This window comes from Halichoerus grypus, chromosome 4 (genome assembly GCF_964656455.1).
Source record: "Halichoerus grypus chromosome 4, mHalGry1.hap1.1, whole genome shotgun sequence".
Classification (NCBI taxonomy): domain Eukaryota; kingdom Metazoa; phylum Chordata; class Mammalia; order Carnivora; family Phocidae; genus Halichoerus; species Halichoerus grypus.
Window position 1 is genome coordinate 107,154,970 of NC_135715.1, and position 14,863 is coordinate 107,169,832.

General features: G+C 34.9%; 1 protein-coding gene across 2 annotated transcripts in view; it reads right to left on the reverse strand.

The window, feature by feature from the left end:
- The window catches only part of LRP1B (LDL receptor related protein 1B), a 1,832,840-nt gene that overhangs the window by 756,669 nt on the left and 1,061,308 nt on the right, over positions 1-14,863 (reverse strand). The gene's annotated exons all lie outside the window — the stretch shown is intronic.

Genomic DNA, 14,863 nt, shown 5'->3' on the forward strand with positions numbered 1-14,863 from the left:
ACTAACCTCTGTTATCAGCCCTATGATCCGAGCACCTGTGCCATATTACACTACTTTTATCTACTTGATGTGTTGTTTGATTCAGCAGTTTAACTTTAAATTTTTTAAAGGTAATTATGAGATAAAATTGATGTTTTCCTTTTGCTTCCTTTTAACTGTATAATCCTTGAAGTAGTCCTAATGTGAAATACTATATAGGACTTGCCAAAGTAATTATGTGTAGGTTAAGAAATTGGTCCCAAAGCTATTTTTTTAAATAACCGATTAAGTCATAACTGAAAGTAGATGTTTATTAAGATATAAGAGGCAAAGATTGTAGCACAACTAGCCCACAGTAAGACATACCTTTAGTTAGAAAAAAAATCCCTCATGTAATATAAAAGGAAGAAATTCAATGGTATAAGATTTGGGGGAAGGGTTTAGCAGGCAAAGAACAAACTAAACTAGAACATCCATCTAAGAGGTAAGATGAACATTTAGGGCTTTTTTTTAGCTATCTATACTTGAAGAAACCAACTTATATTAGTATGAACAAAAGTTGCATTAGCTGTATTGGAACTCTTCTTCTCTCTCTTTTAACATGCTTACCCATATTCTTTATTTTGTAATAGTTGCTTTCTTTTAAAATAGAAGATTTTGGTCCAATGCCAGCAAGACACCTAGATGAGCGTGTGGGGACAGCACTGAAACCAGAGGGTGCTGCAATCTGGACCACATCCAGACATTCTCGGTCCCATGCTGGGAAATGCAGTACTGGGCTTCTGCTGTGCAAGAAGAGAGGCAGGGAAACACCTCTCTTAGAGGGACTGTCTGTCCCTTGTGCTGTGGGGAGACAGTGAGCATGAAAACTCCTCTCTGCCAAGCAGCAGAAATGTGCCTTTCCTTTTTGCACAAGGAGAAACTGTCCCTGGTTTTTATGGAAATAGTAGACACTTAAAGATGTCTCATACAGTAAGGCACATTCAGTTTTTAAAATGATATTTTGTATGTCAAATGTAACATTTAAAGTTTTATTTATTTATTTGAGAGAGAGAAAAAGAGAGAGAGAATTGGGATGGGGAGGAGCAGAGGGAGAGGGACTGAGCACAGAGCCTGATACGGGGTTCGATCCCACGAACCTGAGATCATAACCTGAGCTGAAACCAAGAGTCAGATGCTTAAACAACTGAGCCACCCAGGCACCCCTATAACATTAACTTTTTAAACAATAAAATTGTTTTGGCAAAGAAAGGAAGATATGACTGCATTTCATGTTTTACATATTCCAAAATGACAGTCAGATGTGAGTAAAATAATTCACATGGCCCTTCTTAAAGGTATCACTATAAACAGTTTATTAATCTTTCTTAAAAAATTGATATAGTAACATAAAGAGAATCATCCTGCCTGCAAAAAATATTTTCAACTCTGTTTACTTTTCAGTTTGTCTTAGGGTTTGTTCATATAACTATATAGCTTTACCTCATGCATTTTAACTGCTACTTAGTATCATTCATAGCAAAAATGCATCATACCTCTTTTGATGGACATTTATGCTATTTCCAATTTTTTGTTATTACAATAATGTTATTACAAATTTAAACATGTGTACACATCAATTGGATAGATAACCAATAATGGAATTGTTGGGCTGAGTATTAAATATAATTTAATTTTGATAGATATTACCAAATAATGCTTCAAAACCATTGTAACAATTTACATCTCCCCAATAGTGTGGAAAATATGTTATTTTCTTATTACCTAATACTATCTATTACCAATTTTTTAAAATTTTTAATCTGATAAAGGTGGAAAAGTCCTATTTTATTGTGTTAATTTAGATTTTCATGATTAGTATAATGCTGAGCATCTCTCTATGTGCTTAATTAGGAAATTTGTATTTTTTTATGAATTACCTTGACAAATATTCTTTAATTTTTTTCTGACATTGTCTTTATTCTGTAAAATAATCATTCTTTTCTGTTATATATGTTGTCAAGACTTTTGTGTATTTTCTCCTTGCTTATAAACCCCTTGTCATTAAATATATATATACACACATATACATACATATAAAAATATATATATATATAATTTATTTAATAGCCTCTGGGTTTTACATCTTAAGAAAAATGTTCCATATTCCAATGCCATAAAAAAACACATTTTCCTAAATTTTATAATTTTTTGTGCTCTTTAAGCTTTATTTTTGTACACTTTTGAGGTGGACTCTTTTTTTTTTGTTCACTTAAACAAATAGACACATCTCAACCCATTCTTCTAGTGTGTTTTTTAGGGGCATAATTAATGCCAGAGGGGATGGATTGAACTGAACCCATTATTTTTAATTCACTTAATTATTAAATTGCTTTAAAGATTGCCTTAAGGACTTCCTTTTTAAAATCTTTCCTAGTCTTGGGGTGCCTGGGTGGCTCAGTCGTTAAGCGTCTACCTTCGGCTCAGGTCATGATCCCAGGGTCCTGGGATCGAACCCCACGTCGGGCTCCCCGCTCGCCGGGAAGCCTGCTTCTTCCTCTCCGGCTCCCCCTCCTTGTGTTCCCTCTCTCGCTGTCTCTCTCTCTGTCAAAAAATAAATAAAAATCTTTAAAAATAAATAAAATCTTTTTTAGTCTTTATTAAGATCATAGGGTTCTCCCTTTCACCTCCGATATTTGAAGTTTATACTTGTGATGTTTTAGGCTATGGTTTCTTGCTCTCTGGTCAATATGATCCAATAGGTACTCTAGCTAGAAAATTTTCATTATTTCTGATGACTCATGGTATACTTTTTTCAATTTCTCAGTGCTGTTATCAATATATTTTGTTAATATTTTCCACTAATTTTTATTATTATAGAGGGCAAAGTCTGGCTTAATTGTCTGCTTGGTCTTATATATAGTCCTTTGATTCATTTGTAATCTGACAGATGCATTAAACTAGAATGCAGATTCTTTGAGAACAACAATCTTATAATTTTAGATGAACACTTCACCTACTATCTGGCAGATCTTTGGTAATTAAATAATGTTTTATATAGATAAATAAATAGAAATCTTAGCAATAAATAACGGTCAGATTTTCAGATAGGCTTCCTGTACCATCTCTTTAATAACAGATGTTTTTCTGATAACATAAAGCATTAAGCTATTTTTCTTTTTGCAAAGTGAAAACTCCCATCATGACATTTATTTATTTATTTATTTATTTATTTATTTATTTATTGGTTAAAAGATTCAATATGAGCTTATTAAAAATAGAAAACACAAATCTTTTTGCATCAAGTGAAATTTTTTTATGTGTAAACTGTGGATGTTTAAAAGCATCACAAGAGATTCAATGTATTCATAAGCAGTACTTGGTATTTTTAAGAATTGCTTCTAACGCTAAGGTGAAGGGAGATAAAGCAGTTTTTAAAAATATTTCAATCTTAGGGAGCGCCTGGGTGGCTCAGTCAGTTAAGCGGCTGCCTTCGGCTCAGGTCATGATCCTGGGGTCCTGGGATCGAGCCCCGCGTCCAGCTCCCTGCTCAGCGGAGAGCCTGCTTCTCCCTCTCCCTGCCACTCTGCGTACTTGTGCTCTCCCTCTCTGTCAAATGCATAAATAAAATCTTTAAAAATATTTCAATCTTGTTCTTTAAATTCCCATTTGCATTAATGAATTATAGACATATAGCATTGGGCTTTATTTAGGATGCAGAAAGCTGCAAAAGAATATTGAAACACATAACAATAAGAGAAAGTCCAATAATCTACAATATCATAACTTCTCTAGAGTTCAAATGAAAGCTGAGATCCCAAGGCAACAAGATGAAATATCCAAATGTGACAGGGCTCTTCCAGGCATGAAGTGTTGTACCATTGGCAGAACAAAAGAGGAAAAGGAAACTGCCATAAAAATAGACATTTAAGAAAGATAAAATGGTAAAGAATTCTTAAAACTAAGTTTGGTTTAATTGAAAGTTTAGAATTCTTGAGACAAACCAGCACAAGAGATTTCTTTTGCTGAGTTCACAAGAGAAATATTGAAGGCATAGCAGGAAACCTGAGAGAGATCCCTCTGTGTCCCCAGTCTCTTCTCACATACAAAGGAAATCCCTTAAACCACTGGGGATGGAGAAGGAGACTTTCCCACTCTTAGAAGCAAGACAAAGATCCACTGACTGTGAGGAGGGTATAGAAACAAAAAATCACCTGCCACAGGAAAAGGTACAGGAAACCTTCCCTTCCTCAAAGGTAAAGCGATCTGTAAAGATTAGCTACCCTTGAGGGAAGGATAGAAGCCAGAGCCATGTGACCCTGAGGGAGGGGTAGGAAAACCCTTGGTCCTACCACAAGTTTGTTAATTCAGAACAAGCAACACTAGTCTTGGAGAAGAGTAAGAAACTCTACTGCCACTGGTCCAATCAACGGTACACTGATGCTGAGGGAACAGGAGAAGCAAAGCTGTTCATCCCTGGAGGAAGCAGAGTAAAGCTGCTTGAACCCATAATCTTGGGTTCATACAAAAACGAACAGCAACAGCAACAAAACAAAACAAAACAAAACAAAACAACAAACAAAAAACACAGATATTTGCTACTAGCCTGGGGCCTGCAGCAGCAGATTATTTACAGGCCAGGACTTCCCACAGAACATGGAAGACACTGGCTGCCAAGGGAGAAGAGGCACAGAAAGACCCACCTCAAAACCCCAGACACGACACAGGACCTGAGACCAAGTCTGAACCAAGAAAATGGAGAGCCCCTCTTCTACCCAATAGAAGCTTCTCACTTAGTAACAGCACAATAATCTTACTGAGGGAAGGGTAAGAGTGTAGAGAGATATCTCTCAGTAAGGCAGCTGTTAATGGACTGTTGAAAGCTGAGGCATGAGTAAGCATACTCAAGTCTCCTCATCAAGCACAAGGTAGTATCAGCCCATCACTGGAGAGATCTGAAAGATTTGGTTTACCAAAGGTAACTATAATAAGAACAAAATCTAAATCCAATCCAATTACTGAATAGATTGACCAAACTCTCCACACTAATAACTGACAGAAGAGATATGCTTAGTCTCCAGGCATAAATTTTACTAATTTGAATCTCTAAGGTTTTTTTTTTAAATTCATTGTTTGACATTTAATAAATAATTATGAGAGATACAAAAAACAAAAAAGGACAGACAACTCATTGAGATAAACTGGTCAACAGAAGAGGTGCAGCTGTCAATAAAATCAGACCCTAAGATGACCTTAATGTAGAAACCTTCAAATTAAAACAATGAGTTATCAATATACACCTATTAGAATGGCTCAAATGAAAAAGACTGATAATACTGTGTGCATTGACGAGAAGGCAGAACAACTGGAACTCTCATACTTTGATGTTGGGAAAGTAAAATGGTCCAGCCACTTTGAAAAACAGTTTGGACACACTGAAGTTTGGCATTTTTGGTTTAGCATTTTCTTGTAAAGTAATACATAATCTTACCATATTACCAGGCAATCCACTTTTAGAAATGAAACACATGTCTACACAATATATCGTATAGAAGTGCTTATAATAGCTTTCGTCATAACTGACTAAACTTGAAACAACCCAAATGAACTGGTAAAAGAATAAAAAACTTGTGGAACATCCATACATAACCCAACATAAAAAAGAATGAATAGATACATTCAACAACATGGAGGAATCTCAAAAGCATTATCTAAGTGAAGCAATCCAAACTCAAAAGCTATTCACTATATAATGAAACTTTTCTGACATTTCAGAAAAGGTAAAAAGAAATAAAGAAAAATTAGACCAGAGTAGAAATTAGACTAGTAGCTGTTAGGGACATGAGGGAACTTTCTGGGGACATGGAAATATTCTAATTTGATTGTGGTATTGATTGTTCATCTGGATACATTGAACTATTTCCTTAAGAAAAAGGTGAATTTTACTATATGTAAATTATGTTTCAATAAACCTGATTTTTAAAAATAAAATTATAAAAACAGCTAGAGATTATCAGAAGAAAAATACAGGTATTCAGAATAAAATTTGTAGCCATTTTTAGATAGAATAAAAGAATACCAGTTGATATAGCCAGTGTGGTAAGAAAAAAGAAAGAAGGAAAGAAGAAAGAAAGAAAGAAAGAAAGAAAGAAAGAAAGAAAGAAAGAAAGAAAGAAAGAAAGAAAGGAAGAAAGAAAGAAAGGAAGAAAGGAAGGAAGAAAAGAAAAGAAAGAAAAAAAAGAAATCCATTACTTAAAGATTTTTGTTTATATGATACCAAATAACTAATATGATTGACATTTAATCCAATATTTTTGACTCTAAATATAGTTAAATATACGTGGCAAAGCTTATCGTCAAATCAATCTGTGGTAGAGAGGTTATAGAATGTATATACATATGGCTAGGTGCACTAGTTTTCTTCTGCTAGAGCCCACTCCCCATAACCCAACTTGTTCAACTCACAATTCATGACCGTGATATCCAAAAGTAACATAATTTTCTCTGGGGCATAAGGTAGAACAGTATAGTCAATGGGAATTAATTAATAGCAACAGTTCTATGACTTGTGATGCACAGTGAATAAGCAATTTTTTTTCATTTATTTGAGAGCCAATGCTAGTCTGGGACAGAAAATAATTTTAATTTGTATATATTTTGTGATTCTGGAGAATCTGGACAGAAAATTAACTCAGATGATAAAACTCACTGACCAGAAATATAACATTTTAGGAAATATGCCACATCTAGTATTCCATCCACTTAAAAATATAAATGATAGGCAAAGTTTGAGTTGTTACAATCGGAGGAAAAGATGAGAAGGTGAAGAGGTGCTCTTTCACCTCATGGCTAGGGATGGCGCTGTCATGTAACCTCTTGAGAGCTTTAGTGTGTGCTTTTATTATTATTTTTAAACACTTTTTTAGTTTGAAAAGACTCAATTCTAAGCCTTGCAAAATCCTTCTTTTAAAGTGTTTAAGATAAAAATTAAGAATCTAGGTGATATTAAAATTAGATTAAAAAAAGGAACTAGGAGATAAAGGAGAGTGAAAATACTATTTGTTACCACCTGTATGTTTAAATGAATTTTCAAAAATAGTCTTACAGTTGTTTTTCTTTCCAGGTGTCATTTGGACCACTGCCTAATGACTATTAGAACATTGGCAATTTGGTTGCAGAATTAGGAGCAACAGTAACTCACTGTGACATTTGTAATGGGATGTTAAAATTAAAGCTTGGATTATGAGTCAAAATGATGAAAAAAATATCAAAATGAGTGTGAGAAAAAAAAGTTCTCATATTTTACAATGAACTAGATCAGATTTGTTTCTACAGCTCTTGGATGCCTCAACAGGGTCATTGGTATAAAGGGAAGAGAATGTAAAGAGAAGTGAACTTCGGAGATGTTGCCGTTCTCTAAGTCTCTAGTCCCCGCCCTTCAATCTCCCAAGGCAATAGGAAAGAGACATTGGAGAAATGCCCTTCACCTCAACTCTAGTGATAGAGCTTCTATAGGACTTCTGAGAGATCTTTGAACTGAGCTCTCAACAGTTGGTTTTCCCAAATGCACATAACTAATGCCTAAAAATGTCTCACATCTGAAAAAGCTAAGATGAACTCTGGTGGCAAAGTAGTAGTGGTTGATTTGCACTATATCTGTACTCCCAGAATTTATTAGGGCAGAAGGTTTGCAAATTATTCTGTAGACCACACAGAAGAGAATGCTGGCATAGGAATGTCTTAGTCAAGTACAAAGTTGCCCAGCAGGGTATAAGGACTCAAACAATAACAGGATGGGCATGAACCGGATACTCAGGGAAGCAAAGTCACAAGCATAGAGTTTCATACACTTTGGCCAAGGGAAATGAAATTAGTGAGATCCAACAGAAAACCCCCAAAAAGCTTACACACGCACACACACAGACATAGAGACACACACATACCCAAATCCCTCAAGAGAGTAAATTTTAAAGATCCATCATGTTCAGAGAGAGGCCAGTATTACAATGGGACTAGTTCAAATAAGACCCTTGCTATCTCCTTATCACTCCTAAACACTCATACCCCTCTAATCACTCCTAACCACTCATACCCCTCTAATCAGTTCCCGCCAATGTTGAGAAGTGAGCACTGGTAACTGACTAGCAAGCTGGGAGGGGTGGCAGGGAAAATAAATGCAAGGCAGAGAAAAACAAGGAACCAAATATGTCTTCCTTTCCTCTTCCAGGCTTCTAGCCAGAAGACAACACAAATGATAAGCAGGGAAGATTTGATGATATATTGAATTTAGAATTGTGAAATACATGTACACATAGTGGAATGGATTAGGCATTCTACTTACCAAACTGATGCTGTGTTTCTGATTTAAAGTGACTAAGAAGTCTGTCAGTTGCCTAGTTGGGAGCAGAAAGGATTGGGATTTGATCAAGTTTTGCTGTCAAAATTTTGCTGGTAAGAGAGTTTACAAAATAAATTTTCAAAGCCAAATGGGAGACAAAAAATAAAGTTATGCTTTAGATAGGTCAGAGTCACATTTTTGATGTATTTGTTACACATACGATGATTTACCACTTCCCTAAGTCCACTCAAAATGGCAAGTTTCATGGGAAGTTGCTCAACTTGCATTGTGGATATTATCTGGCCCCGCAATTTGAACTAGCATTTCCTACTCTAGGACCCCCACCGTCATGTCAGCCAAGAATAATTTATCAAACTTGTTTTTTAATCAGAAATCGGTATTAACCTAAGCAATAGTACAATTATAGTCAATGTTTACAATAGTAGTCCTGGGTTAATAAAGGATTCCCAAGTGATTTCTTAAGTCACAAATAAAAATCACATACTACTAAGAATAATTAAGCAACTGGGTGGAATGCATTTCTTTTAATTTATACTGAAAACTGGCAATTTATTTAAAATGTGCAAAAAATTATAAAATGTGCAAAAAATTATACTAATCAGAATATCTATTAATATAATGGTTATATTTGTAATAATACTCTAATGGTACTTTGAAGATTACCAAGTATTTTCACATTTTTTCTTTTGGCTTTACCAGCAATTTAGCATTTATAAGAAAATAGACTTTTTGTAGAAGCTTCTAGAGCTATTCTCAGCTAATGTGTATATCCATGTATTTGTAGTATGTTGTATGCATACCTTTGTAGTACAAATAGCATGTATTATGTCTGGTATATACGCTTATGATGTGTGGAAACAAATAAGGGGAAAGATATCTTCTCTATGCTTCCCCAGATTCATTAGCCACATGACCAATTCCATTTTTTTTATGACACTGTATTTTAGAATCCAGATTTCAAGCTTCTTCTATTCATGTCAACTCTTCAGACAAAAAGATATATATTGGCTTAGGGTTTTTTTTTCAAATATCTCATATACTTCATGAGAAACATAAAAAAATATGAGAAATATATACTAGCAAATTAACAATGGAACTGAACCCATATTTGAGGATTCAAATCTCCAATGAATTCTGGAAAAAATATCTTATTGATAGTCAATGGGAGTCAGTACGTGCAAACAGGCTATAAACTTGCTACTCAGTAGGACAATAACAATTAGATTCTCAAGAATTACAAATGCTCACAAATCACTTCTTAAAGTTTTAATTAGGAAATGTCTCATGACTGATAAATGTATTCATTATTTTCTTTAATTGTTAGCCAGAGTCTACACCTCTCAGAATCTCAGAGCTTTTCCTTTAAGAGTTAATGTCAGAAAAATGAGATTGATATGTACCTGTAATCTAATAGCACAGAGTAAAAGTTGTTCTCAATTTTAAAATGTTTTGCAAGGCATACTCACTACTCAAAGTTCATGAGAACTTTCTAACATAATTCCTACTGATAGCTCAACATGTTTGTTTCATCACTGTAAAACTGGCTCTTTGTAACTAGAAATTACTAGAGAGTTAATAATGCTGAAGTTCACTGACATCCAAGAACAAAGGGTGAGATTTTTCCCCTAAGGTCAAGAACAAGACAAGGATATTCACTCTCACTACTTTTATTCAACATAGTACTGAAAGTTCTAGCCACAGCAATCAGACAACAAAAAGAAATAAAAGGAATCCATGGGCACGTGGTGGCTCAGTCAGTTAAGCATCTGCCTTCAACTCAGGTCATGATCCCAGGGTCCTGGAATCAAGCCTCACATCAGGCTCCCTGCTCAGAGAGGAGCCTGCTTCTCCCTCTCCCTCTGTCACTTCCCTGCTTGTGCTCTCTCACTGTCGCTATCTCTTAAATAAATAAATAATAAATAAATAAATAAACAAAATCTTAAAAAAAAAAAAATAGAAGTCATCTAAATTGGCAAGGAAGAAGTAAAACTTTCATTATTTACAGATGACGTGATACTATATATAGAAAACCCTGAAGACTCCACCAAAAAACTACCAGAACTGATACATGAATTCAGTAAAGTTGCAGTATACAAAATGAATGTACAGAAATCCATTGCATTTCTATACACTAATAATGAAGGAGCAGAAAGAGAAATTAAGAAAACAATCCCATTTACAATTGCACCCAAAATGATAAAATACCTAGGAATAAACTTAACCAAAGAGGTAAAAGACCTGTACTCTGAAAACTATAAAACACTGATGAAAGAAATTCAAGATGACACAGACAAATGGAAAGATATTCCATGCTCATGGATAGGAAGAACAAATATTGTTAAAATGTCTATACTACCCAAAGCAATCTAAAGATTTAATGCAATCCCTATCAAAATACTAGCATCATTTTTCACACAACTAGAACAAACAATCCTAAAATTTGTATGGAACCACAGAAGACCCCGAGTAGCCAAAGCAACCTTGAAAAAGAAAAACAAAGCAGGAGGTATCACAATTCCAGACATCAAGTTATATTACAAAGCTGTAGTAATCAAAACAGTATGGTACTGGCACAAAAATAGACACAGATCAATAGAATAGAAAGCCTAGAGGGTTACCAGAGAAGAGGTAGGTGGGAGGATGCATGAAATAGGTGAAGAGGATTAAGAGTACACTTATCTTGAGGAGCATTGAGTAATATATGGAATTGTTAAATTGCTATATTGTACACCTGAGACTAATACAACATGTTAACTACACTGGAATAAAAATAAAAACAAAAATAAAAATAAAAATAAAATAAATCCACACACAACAAACTGGATCTTTATGACACACTAGAAATTCCTAGAGGGGCGCCTGGGTGGCTCAGTCGTTAAGCGTCTGCCTTCGGCTCATGTCATGATCCCAGAGTCCTGGGATCGAGCCCCGCATCAGGCTCCCTGCTCCGCGGGGAAGCCTGCTTCTCCCTCTCCCACTCCCCCTGCTTGTGTTCCCTCTCTCGCTGTGTCTCTCTCTGTCAAATAAATAAATAAAATCTTTAAAAAAAAAAAAAAAAGACAAAGAAATTCCTAGAAAGGTATACAGTGACGAAGTTCATTGAAATCCAAGGACAAATCATGATCTCTAGAAAATGATAATCTTACTCTAAGATTGGTGTCATTTGGGAACAGATCAAATCCTGTAATCTGTTGTAAGTAGCCACCCTAGGATCAGTTAGAGTAGAGGCCTGGAAATATTTCTGGAGTTCTGAAGTGGGTCCTAAGGTGGTAGTCATATCTGGGGGGATCGGGGGGTGTAGGTGGGTGGTGGTGGTGGTAGTGATAGTGAGGGTTCAAAATATTACAATAGTGTATAATAATTCATGTCCCAGGTATAATATCATATATTTCAAACCAACAAATTGGAGGAACTATTGGATTCTAAAATCCATGGAGGGAGTATGGAGATTCTGGGGATGGGACTGAGCTGAAGAATAGGGATTGATCCTTCACATGCTGGACAAGCAATAAGGCACTACCATTTTGTAGTATGTCAACAGATTATCTTCAAACATGTCATTTGGAGAATATGTTCTGCACAGAAAGACTCCTTCCCCTTTCTCTTGGCTACACTTCTTTTCATAATATCAGAATATAGATCCTATGTTGCATCCTGTCCAAAGCTATTCATTGTTCTCCAATTTCATGGCTCTTGTAAATACCTTCAGGTAAAGGAGGAGTCTGAGGTGTGGAAACGTGTACACACTCCAGATCTCAATCAAATAGAACCCACCATAAAAAAATATATATGAGGTCAGTATATAAAGTGTTTAAGAGCACAGGCTTTCTGCTAGTTCCTGTGGCTTTTGTAACATATTACCACAAACTTGGTGACCTCAAATCTCCAGTTTAATTATGGGAGCTATGGAAAGTACAGTTTTTCTGTTATACCTGCAGGCATTAATAACTTTCAAACTCAGGAAAAATGCTTTGAGTGTTTTTTTTAATATTTTAAAGATATGGAACAATCTGAAAGATTGTTTTAACATGCCTTCTATTTGGATATATGTATCCCAGTAGAATTAATTTATACAGTTTAGTAACAAGTACTGCATTAACAGAATGCATACAATAATAAATTGAATAGTAAATTATCATCTTTATATTTTTTTCATTTCTGTTAAAAATTATAATTCATACTGTAATGAAAAATGAATCTTGGACAAGACACCCGAGAAGATAAAAGTGAATTTGATCTTATAAAGAGCATCTATCTTGTTCTCTTAGATAATGTAACAATTATAACTGGCAAGAATGGCTACTTTAAATTCCCTGACCACTTAGTCTAATTTGGCCTCCTGTTCATAATTGGCTTTTACTTTTTAACACAGTATCCTACTTTATTTTTGCTACAGCAGTTATCATTATCTTGTTCATATATGTTTGTTTATTATCTTCCTCCCATTATTTAGATACAAACTAAATATGAAGCTTTATCCTGTTTACTGCAGCATTCCCATCACCTACAATAGCACCTGGACCAGTGAAGGCATTTGCAGAATTTATTTATTAGCTGGACAAATAATTAAATCAAATAATTAATTAAAAGAAATAGTGTGAATTTTACAAAAATTATGGCAAGAATTCCAGAGAATAAAAAACTTACAGATTGGTACATGCTTTGTCTTTACAGAAGTCTATTTTAATTAAATTGCTAGTATGTCTTCATTTCATAGATATTTTCAGTACTTATTGAGATAGATGTAAGTATCTCAAAGGGACAATTTTCCTTTATCTTTTATTTAACTGCTGTTTTAGCCCACAAGATTCTACAGACTCTAGGATATACTATCTTTAGGAAGTTTTCCATAAACTTCTGAGAGAAAAAAAAATCAAAGAATGAGTAGAGATGGGCCTTTTTAGAAATGCTCTTGGTGTTTTCCTTTCTTTATAGAAAGGATCTAAGCTTACATAAAAGATGTCCAAGATATTAATGTTTTATTTACAAACAGCAAAATCTTTATAGCCTTGTACTTCAAACTGTACAAATTTATCTAAGACTCAGAATTTCTACCAAGCTTACAAAATAATTTGTCAAACCAAGCATTGCCTCCCAGTCTTCAGGTTGGATGGTGGATATTCTAGCTAAATTAGTGAACACACATAGAATATAATTTTTTCTGATTTCAAGAATGATAAGTTGTCATTTGCCAAATATAACTTCTGTTTTGACATGCTAATCTTATACCATAATGTCTATTATTATTCTCCTTTCTTCCTGGTTAGAAAAAAGATTAATAAAAAAAAAAAACCCATTAAGTTGTCCTTGCATAGGAATATCAAAATGTTAAGTATATTTCAAGGGTGGAATCTACAAATGTTCTCATAACCTTCATACCGCCAAAGCAACACTGTACAGATGTGCATGGCAGTCAAGCGGCTGTTAGAGCTGATCTCTGTTGCTGTGGTGAAACGCAAAGGCCCACCAATGTCACTGATAAGATATTTGTTATCAAAGTTAGGATTATTAGCTGGAACATTCAGTCACAGCACAGGAACTGACACTTTTTGAAAGGAAACCAAGAACCTTCAATGTTACATTTCAGTCCTTCATGAAAATTTCTAGGTCAAAATCAGAGCAATCCAAATGTATCTGCTTACAGAGAATGTGCAAGTCTATTGTCCTTCTAAAATTGTCCATTTTCTATCACTTGAAATCACATGACAGAGAAAAGTGGGCAGAAAGCCTCTGTCACATCCAATTTAAGGTAAAAATCTTAACTCTAATTAGCCTCTCTAAAAAGTCATGGTGGCTTTATATTGCCTTAATCAGTAAACTATAAACAACAACAGTAATAAAATAAAAACAGGGATTTTTTTCATTTTAACACTCCGTCTGTCACTTGTGGAAAGTGTACATTTTATCATTCAAGGTTTGATTTATAGCGAACCTGAATTGAATGAATAATCTCCTTATGCTACCCCATTCCCATGAAGTCAGGAAAGACCACCACTCATTAGCACTCATGCTGTAAATAATTTTAGTCCATATCTGCTTTTATTCTCTCTCCTTCCTCTCTGCTCCATTCTGCACTCTACCACCAGACTGATTCTCCTAAAATATCTTTTCATTCACGTTATTCTTTGACTCAAAAGCATTTCCTGCCTCTTAGCCCTTCAGGATTTCCTCCAAGCCCCTTCACCTCACATTTCAGTCTTTGATTTCATCACCTCTCACTTTCCACTGTTCCTCTGACCCTATTCCCTGTAACCTAAACCTCCTGTAGTGATCTACTTAATGTTCCCCTCATCCTCTTTCTGTAGTACTTGATTTTTTTTTTTCTTTTTTCTACAGAATTCCTGGTGGCTGAAATTATCCTCCCCTCCCCTTTAACATTCTTCCTTTAAGATCTAGCCCAAATACCACCTCCTGCACACAAAGTTCTCTAGGAACACTAACATAAAGACGTCTCTTCCTCCCTGTGGAGACCCATTACACAGATATTCTCCAATAATCATATATTTTCTTTAGGTCTTCTTTGAACTTATTAATTAAATTAAATGC